Consider the following 9204-nt stretch of genomic DNA (forward strand, 5'->3'; position numbering starts at 1 on the left):
CACAGTCCCAAGGCTTTCCACACATCCAGTCACGCATGCTTCACAATGAGGGAGGGACAGGAATTACCTCGTTTTCCAGATGGGAAATCTGAAGGGTGAAAGTGAATAAACAGCTCACGGTGGGATCTGAATCCCTCTGGCCTGGGGGTCTTTGTCCTTAAGCACCGTGCCCCCTGTCCATCTCTAGGACGCTCCCCTACAAGACGCCCAGTTTGTGTTCCAGCTGCCTGGGATTCCACATCTCTCTGTGCTATATGTGTGCTAAGTTGCTTTGGTCGTGTCTGACTCTTTGCGACCCTACAGATTGTAACCCTGCCTGGCTCTTCTGTCCATGGAATTTTCCAGGCCAGAATACTGGAGTGGGTTGCCATTTCCTTCTCCAGGGGATCTTCCCGACTCAGGGATTGAACCCAGGTCTCCTGTGTCTCTTGCACTGGCAGGCGGATTCTTTACCACTGAGCCTTCAGGGAAGCTTGACCAGGTTCCTGCAGGTGGCCATTTGGGTTATTCCCAGTCTTTGACGATGACAATAAATGCAGATGGAAATAGGACTATACTTGGGTCACATTGCACCAGGGGAGTGGATCCAGGACTACATGTTTAAAAAGGGAGGTGGCAGCGTCCGAGGGGACGTTTGCACAGGTGGCCTGGATGGTCCTCCAGAGAGGCCGGCTTCCATTCTCAGGAGTGGAGGAGTCTGTAAGCAAATAGATGGATTTGTGGGCAGCTTTCAAATAGCAGGGACTTTCACTCCAAATCGACATGTCTGTCTTCTTCAGGGAATCCCAAGTGTTTTCTGGAGAGACGTGCCCACTGGCACCTGCGTATCAGCTGTGCCTTCCTCCTGGGCACGGGTGCCCCAGGGCGTCATATCTCCAGAGCCCCTGTTGTCTAACTCCAGCCTCTCCACTCACTGACATTCCCTGTCTGTTCCTGTGGACCTTCAGGATGCAACTTCATGCATCTCTGCAGGGACTGCTGTGCAACCTCCCGCAAGTGTCCTAACCTCTCCGTTTCCTTCTCTCTAAAGTTGGATGAATATAGTGCCCATCTCAGAGAGTTATCATGAACAACCAAACAAGCTAATACCTGCAAAATACTTAAAATTGTGCCTGACACACAGCAGGTCCTCCACATGTATTAGCCATCGTCACTGGTTTCATGATGAACATTTTATTATTATCGAGTTTCGCAAGCCTCAGCAGGCGAGAGGGCCTCATGCCTCTTTCTTCCTCGCTCAGCCCTGCCTTTTGAGAGAACCACCGGTCAGCGAAGGGAGCCCGCCAGAAAGAATGCAAGAGTGTCAGCCAAACAGGTGCCGACGTGTCCCATGGTGAGTCTGCTTGTTTTCTCCTTTGACCAGAGAACCCTGGGCCTGAGAGGTCAGGCTCATCGCCCACCCTCTCCGCCCAGCAGAGACCCTTGGGTGCCCGGGTGCCCCTTGCCCCTCCCTCGTCCCAGATGTGGCCCCATCCTATGAAGGGGATGGTTTTCCTTGAGGGTCCTGCCCTCTTTCCTGCCTCCTTCTCTTTGCTAATTCCAACCTCTGCTCCAATGTCACCTCCTTCATGAAGCCTCTCTTGACACTGCATCCCCAACCCCTTGCCTTGCTGAATTTCTTCAGCTTTATTATTGCTGCTTGAGATTATACCATTTATCTATTTGTTCCTAATCTGTCCCCCTTAAGAGAGTAGTTCAGGGGGAGGATGGCAGCGGGAAGCCCCGTGTTGTTCAGTGACATGTCCCCTGTCTAGATCAGATGTAACCCATGTCCAGCACTGTATACACTCGGGCTGATTAAATGAAGGAATGAATTAGGGAACGGTCCCTCCTGCGGAGGCAGCTGTGGCCTTGTCCACCTGGGTACCAGTCCTCCTTCTCCTGCTAACCCCCTTGACTTTTCTGGGGGACCACCGGTCTCCACCCACTTTGGGTGGATCTGATCCCATCCTCTGACTAGCTCCAGGTACGCCCCTGACCAATCAGAGCCGGCAGTGCCAAGGTTCCCGGTGATTGGCCCTGGGCTGGCACGTGACTCGCCCTTGGCCAATGAGGCGTCGGCTCTATCTCTGGGCTTCTTAACAGGCACGAGGGGAGGCTGGAGGGACCCTGGTGAGAGGGGTCAGGGGAGGCCCTGGGTCAGATGCCTTCGAGAACGTCTTTCCTACTAGTGCCTGCAACAGTCGTGGGAGGACTCTTTAGAAATTATATTAGAAAAGAAAATGAGTCACAGACGGTATAAAGATCATCCAAATTCGCCAGTTGCTAACATTTTTTCTATTTACATATTTTCTTTAATAAAAGAAATAATATATATGTATATTATAATATATATGTATATATTATGCATATATGTGTATATTTGTTACAGTATATATACACATAACATACCTAAGTGTGCATCGCCTTAGATACAATATTCTATTATACAGGGTGGGGTTATTGTCACCTTCCTGCATTCAACCCTGATACACGCTGCATCTTATCCCCGTGCTGGTTTTGATATTAACAATATGCTACATACTGTCCATCTGGCATTCTCCCTCCAACACAAGGCCTAGTCTAGGGCAGAGATTGTACTTAGTACCGTATCTGTAGTTTTCTTTAAGCTAGACAGTCTCCTAAGCCTTGTTTGCTTTTTATGGCCCTGACCATTTTGAAGTCCAGAGTCACACCCATCCCATATGTGGTTTATTGGGTATATTTTTTACCATCTCCCTGTGAATGAGACTCTGGATAAGCTATGATCTCTGGAGCACCACCTGTGACGCCGTGTCCTTCTCAGAACATCACATTTCGATGCACATGAGGTCTGTGCGCTATCACTGGTGATGCGAATTTTGATCCATTGGGCCAAGATGCTTGTTCCATTTCTCCACTGAATAATATCTGACTTTCCCATTTCTAATAGGAACTCATTGGAGAGACACTTGAAGCACTAAATAACTTAGAAGCAGAGAGAATCTTATTGGTCCTTCCAGGTCCTTTGCTCACCACTGAACCAATCATCAGCTAACCTAGAAGCAGAGAGCCTTTTGATTGGTCCTTCCAGGTCCTGTGTCTCTCCACTGAACCAATCATCAGCTAATCCAGAAGCAGAGAGCATTCTGATTGGTCCTTACAGGTCCTTTGCTTACCACGGAACCAATCATCAGCTAACCTAGAAGCAGAGAGCATTCTGATTGGTCTTTCCAGGTCCTGTGTCCTCCACGGAACCAATCAGCTGAGGTGACGCAGGACCCTAATGGCCTCAGGCCGGGTCACCTGACCATAGTAATGGAAAGGAAATCAGATCCCTCCCTTTCCCCATACCTGGAGAACACAAGGAAGGGATGAGGCGGTGATTCTCAGCCAGAGGCAGTTTGTCCCTCAGGGGTCGCCTTCAATGTCTGGAAACATTTTTGTTTGTCACAATTGAAGGGGTCGTGCTAATGGCATCCGGTGGCCGGGAATACTGCTTAGCATTTCTGCAATACTCAGGAGCCCCTGCCCCACCCACCGCAAGAAGGATCTGGACCCCAAATGTCACAAGTGGGAAGCGCTGGTAACCTGGGAATAGGAGAAGGACGGTTCTGCAGAGCTGAGGGCACCGTGTGGGGGGAACACCATCCTGCCCACCCCAAGCTTCCCAGCTGGCATCCCAGCCCTCTGAGGCTAAGGGCCCAAACTCCAGACTCTCAGCGCTGGGTTCAAACCCGGCGTCCGCCACTACCGGCTGTGGGACCCGGGACCAGTTCTTGAACTCCTCTGTGGCTCAGTTTCCCCATCTGTGAAACAGGGCAGTAGGAACCGCACATGGGGTTGATTACTAGGAGGAAGAAGTGGGTTCACATCTGTGCTGCGCCTACCTGGGAAAATGGGCTTCCCAGGTGGTGCTAGTGGTAAAGAACTCACCTGTCAGTACAGGAGACACAGGTTTGATCCCTGGGTTGGGAAGATCCCCTGAAGGAGGAGGGCATGGCAACCCACTCCGGTATTCTTGCCTGGAGAATCAAGGTTATGTACTCACTTCTAATCCTGAGTGCTGCATGTTCCCTACCTATACGTCTGATCAAATGCCAGAGTGGGAAAGCTTACCAGTGCCTCCCTACCCCCATTTCCTCATCTGCAGGATGGAAAAATAAGATCAGAGGCCACCTCGTGAGGATTAAATGGGACCTGATGTGTCATTCACGCTAAAGCGTCCTAAATGCTCAAAAACCCTTGGATAGAAATAGTAGTCCTCTCAGAAATCACTACAGCTTCAATACTGCCAGCACCGTGGGTGATGCTTTCTATTGGGAAGAAGTGTTTAATTTTTTAGGAAAGCAGATGGTTTTAAGAAAACCAGCAAAGCAAACATTGTCACAGCTGACGGGTTTCCAGCTCTCACAAAGCGGCAAACATTGTTACATTTAATGATCCTTTTTTTGGATTACCTTGTTCAGTCCTTACACGCCTCTGTGAGGGAGCAGTTACTTATAGTCCATTATACAGAAATGTAAACTGAGGCCAGGGAAGGGCAGGTTATCTGCCTCAGGATCCCCAGCTGTACTGGGCGAAGAAGGAATTCAACCCTAGGTGGGTCGCCCCTGAAATCCTTGCTCAGACCCTCCCCCCAGGGCACTAAAGTTCTCCTCCCTTCTCCCTGTTCTTTCCTTCCAGCCGGGTTTTTGCTTCGCTTTCTACATGGATTCGAAAGACTCCGAGTTTGATTCGCAACCTTCTCCTGGAAGTTCGAGAGGTGGCTCCAAGTATACCTCCCCTGCGAAGCCTCGTGCAAAGTATAAGGAGATCCAGGCCTGGGAGTGTCCCCTGTGCTGCCTCAGCGTCCTCTACATCTCCTGAATCCTGAGGACACCCCCGGCCTCCCGCTCCAGGCCACCCGCGCGCCCCCCAAACATGCATGCTGGGCTTCTGTGATGTGAAACCCCCAATATGGCGGCTTCAATAAACCCAACTTGCTGTCTCTCTCAAGGCTGTGGTCTGTGTGTGAAACTCCCAGGACCGGGGCAGTGCAGCTCCGTGCAGTTGGGCAGCCAGGGTCCTTTGACCTCGGAGCTCTGTGCCACGTGGCTGGAGAGGGCTCACCCCCCACACCCAATCCACATTCTGGTTCGGGGCAAGTTGGGGGATGAGAAGGGAAACACGTTTCAGTCCTTCGAAGGGCGACTTCTACAAGAAGCCCAAATAACTTTTCCTCACAGCTCATTGGCCAGAGCAGGTCACATGGTGACATCTAGTTGCAAGGGATGCTGGGAAGTGTAGTCCCTAGCCGGGCAAGCCTGTGTCACGTAATAGCTGCCATCATTAGAGCAAAGTTGTGTAGTACTTAGTGCAACTCCGCGACCCCGTGGACTGTAGCCCGCCAGGCTCCTCTGTCCATGGGTTTTTCCAGGCAACACTAGTGGAGTGGGTTGCCATTCCCTTCTCCAGGGGATATTCCCGACCCAGGGATTGGACCTGCATCTCCTGTGTCTCCTGCATTGAAGGCAGATCCTTTACTCACTGAGCCATCAGGGAAGCCCTTTTATAGCAAAGGAGAATGGCTATTGTTTCCATCACTGACGAGATCTTTTATGTTCATTTATCCCCAGCAGCAGGCTGTGGTGATTACACGAGTGAATAAACTTATTCTTCAGTTCTGTATCTCTCTCCCACTGACTAGGCTCTCCTCCCTTTTTACACAAATATTTAGAATGATGAACATTTTAGAGCACCGTCCATGTGGGAGGCACTGAGCTAATGTCTTTACACATTTTGATTCCCTTAATTGCGTTCTATTATTATCGCTCTTTCTGAGATAAGAGAACAGAGAGTCCACATCACTTGCTTCAGGTCACACAGATCAGAAGGAGCCAAGCCAACATTCAAACCCAGGCAGGCTGGCTCCAGAGTCTACGCCCTTAGCCATCATGGTATCCACCTCACAGAGGTGGACACGGGGAGATTCCCAGACGGCCACACAATTGTGAGTCAAAGAGCCTCTTTCAACACTCAGACCTTCCAACATTCCCTTCACACAACTCTTCAGATGCTGCAGAAATACTTGGAATATGTGTGTAGCATGTATCTATAGCCACAATAGTGCCAGTTAACAACCACCACCACAAAATCCATAGAGGTTGTTCACTGAGGTGAAAACACACAACGTGAGAGCTGTGAGTTTTCATTTTATCTGGGGATTTAGTGGGGATTATAGCCCAGGAGACAGCCTCTTGGAGAGCTGTGAGTGACTGCTCCAAACAGGTAGGTGAGAGGTCAGTTTACATGGGATTTTTGGAAAAGGGGTCCACGCAATCACGTGCACCCCTCATTACAAGGTTCATGTTGGTTATGATGCATGGACATCTCCATTAAAGAATTAAAGACTGTAGTTCTTTTCTAAGTAAAAGGTGCAGGTTGGGCAGAAATGTGAACAGACATGCTTTTTTTAAAAAAGTAGTTTATGAAAATTTAAATCCTGTGAAGTAAAATATAAAAATAGTAATATATTCTTGACATATGTGCAAAATTTGAAACAACCACCTTTAAAAACAGCTTTCATGAGCCTAGGTATCTTTCCTATAAATTAGGGGTCATTTTCTTTCCTATTTTATAGGACTCTGGTGAAGGTTACTTGAGCTCATCTATGTAAAGTTCTCAGTACCACACCTGACAGATGGAAAGTGCCCAGGAAACCAGTCATGACACAGACCCTTCAGTGACCATGGAATTGCATTTGAGAGGGATCCGGGTTTAATTTTCTTGCCTCCAGCACAATCACTTCATGCGGATCCTTCAATGTAACGGAATCCAGGACATTTCAGGGGCCCAACATGGCCAGTAGCTACTGCACTGGACGCCACAGATACAGAACGTTTCCATGGTCACCGAAGGATCTGTGTCGGGACCGGCTTAGATTTCTTGTGCTGTGCTGAGTGCTCAGTCCTGTCCAACTCTTTGCCACCCCATAGACTGTAGCCCACCAGGCTCCTCTGTCCATGGAATTTTCCAGGCAAGAATACTGGAGTGGGTTGCCATTTCCTTCCCCAGAGGATCTTCCTGATCCAGGGATTGAACCCGCAACTCCTGCATCTCCTGCACGGCAGGCAGATTCTTCACCAACGAGCCACCAGGGAAACGCTTTAGATCTCTTAGATTATCAGAATGATCATACACTGCAGCCTTCAGAAGTGAGGCTGTGGGCTCGCTGCTGTGAGAGCCTGAAAGAGCACAGTCTCATGGAGCAATCTCATCAGTGGATCTTGGGGACTCTTGGCTCTGCGCAGCGTCCTCTGGGCACTTTGAATCTCAGGGTTCCCGGTGCCCTGTCCACAGGACACCTCCCCTGCCTGGGCCAGATTAACCGATCGGTTACTGCTGATGTTAGATAAACGCTGACATTTCCCAGGCGCCTCCGCCTGTCACTCATGGTGCTGAGCACTTTATGTAGATGAGCTCATGTAACTGTCACCAGAGCCCTAGGAAATAGGAGCTAATATGATCCCCAATTTATTGGAGAGAAAAGCATGGCTCAGAGGAGCTTTTTAAAAACACCGCCATTTTAAATTTTCTGTCAAATTCCACACTATGTGCCTATTTGTATGCTCAGTTCAGTTCAGTCGCTCAGTCATGTCCGACTCTTTGCGATCCCATGGACTGCAGCACGCCAGGCCTCCCTGTCCATCACCAACTCCCAGAGTTCACTCAAACTCACATCCATCGAGTCTGTGATGCTGTCCAGCCATCTCATCCTCTGTCGTCCCCTTCTCCTCCTGCCCCCAGTCCCTCCCAGCATCAGAGTCTTTTCCAATGAGTCAACTCTTCACATCAGGTGGCCAAAGGATTAGAGTTTCAGCTTCATCAGTCATTCCAATGAACACCCAGGACTGATTTCCTTTAGGATGGACTGGTTGGATCTCCTTGCAGTCCAAGGGACTCTCAAGATTCTTCTCCAACACCACAGTTCAAAAGCGATAATTCTTCAGCACTCAGCCTTCTTCACAGTCCAACTCTCACATCCATACATGACCACAGGAAAAACCATAGCCTTGACTAGACATTCAAATTTTCATAAAATATTTCTTTCTTTAAAGCAGTTTATCTGTTCACTTTTCTTCGCAAACTGCCCTTTTGTGAGAGAGCAGCTTGACTTTATGTACTGCAGGAGCTGGTACAGAAAATTCTCCAGGTCAGAGGTGGGCAGACTATGGCCATCCAGCCCCGAGCCTGTTTGTGTAAATAAGGGCGTGTTGATACAGCCACAGTCATCCTTAGGTATCGTCTGGGATGCTTTCATGCAAAAGAGGAGCAGCTGCGACACAGACCTGATGGCCCAGGATTCTAAAATACCTGCCACACACCCTCTGGCCAAGAAAGGTGACTGACCCAGAACTGATGAGGCCAAACTGAAATCAGTATGGGTGAGGGTGTGAGAATGGTTAGAAAAGGAGGGAAACCCGGAACTACCGTGAATTCAATGCACACTGTAAGAGATATTCTGTGTTTGAGCCCAATACACATGCTATTAACACATACACGCGTTTCTACCTGTGTAGCGTCTCTTCCTACTCTAAGCACAAGTTTAGAACCACTACTTACTCTTACTGAGCTGTTACACATCCTAAAAGATGATGCTGTGAAAGTGCTGCACTCAATATGACAGCAAATTTGGGAAACTCAGCAGTGGCCACAGGACTGCAAAAGGTCAGTTTCCATTCCAATCCCAAAGGAAGCCAAAGTCAAAGAATGTTCAAACTACCACACAATTGCACTCAACTCACACACTAGCAAAGTAATGCTCAAAATTCCCCAAGCTAGGCTTCAACAGTACATGAACTGAGAACTTCCAGATATTCAAGCTGGATTCAGAAAAGGCCGAGGAACCAGAGACCAAATTGCTGACATCTGTTGGATCATAAAAAAAGCAAGAGAATTCCAGAAAAATATCAACTTCTGCTTCATTGACTAGGCTAAAGCCTTTGACTGTGTGGATCACAACAAACTGTGGAAAATTCTTCAAGAGATGGGAATACCAGACCACCTGACATGCCTCCTGAGAAATCTGTATGCAGGTCAAGAAGCAACAGAATCAGATATGGGAAAACGAACTGGTTCAAAACTGGGAAAGAAGTACGTCAAGGCTGTATATTGCCACTCTGCTTCATTAACTTATATGCGGAGTATATCATGTGAAATGCCAGGCTGGATGAAGCACAAGCTGAAATCAAGATTGCTGGGAGA

The sequence above is a fragment of the Bos mutus genome, chromosome 18 (assembly GCF_027580195.1).
Source record: "Bos mutus isolate GX-2022 chromosome 18, NWIPB_WYAK_1.1, whole genome shotgun sequence".
Classification (NCBI taxonomy): Eukaryota; Metazoa; Chordata; class Mammalia; order Artiodactyla; family Bovidae; genus Bos; species Bos mutus.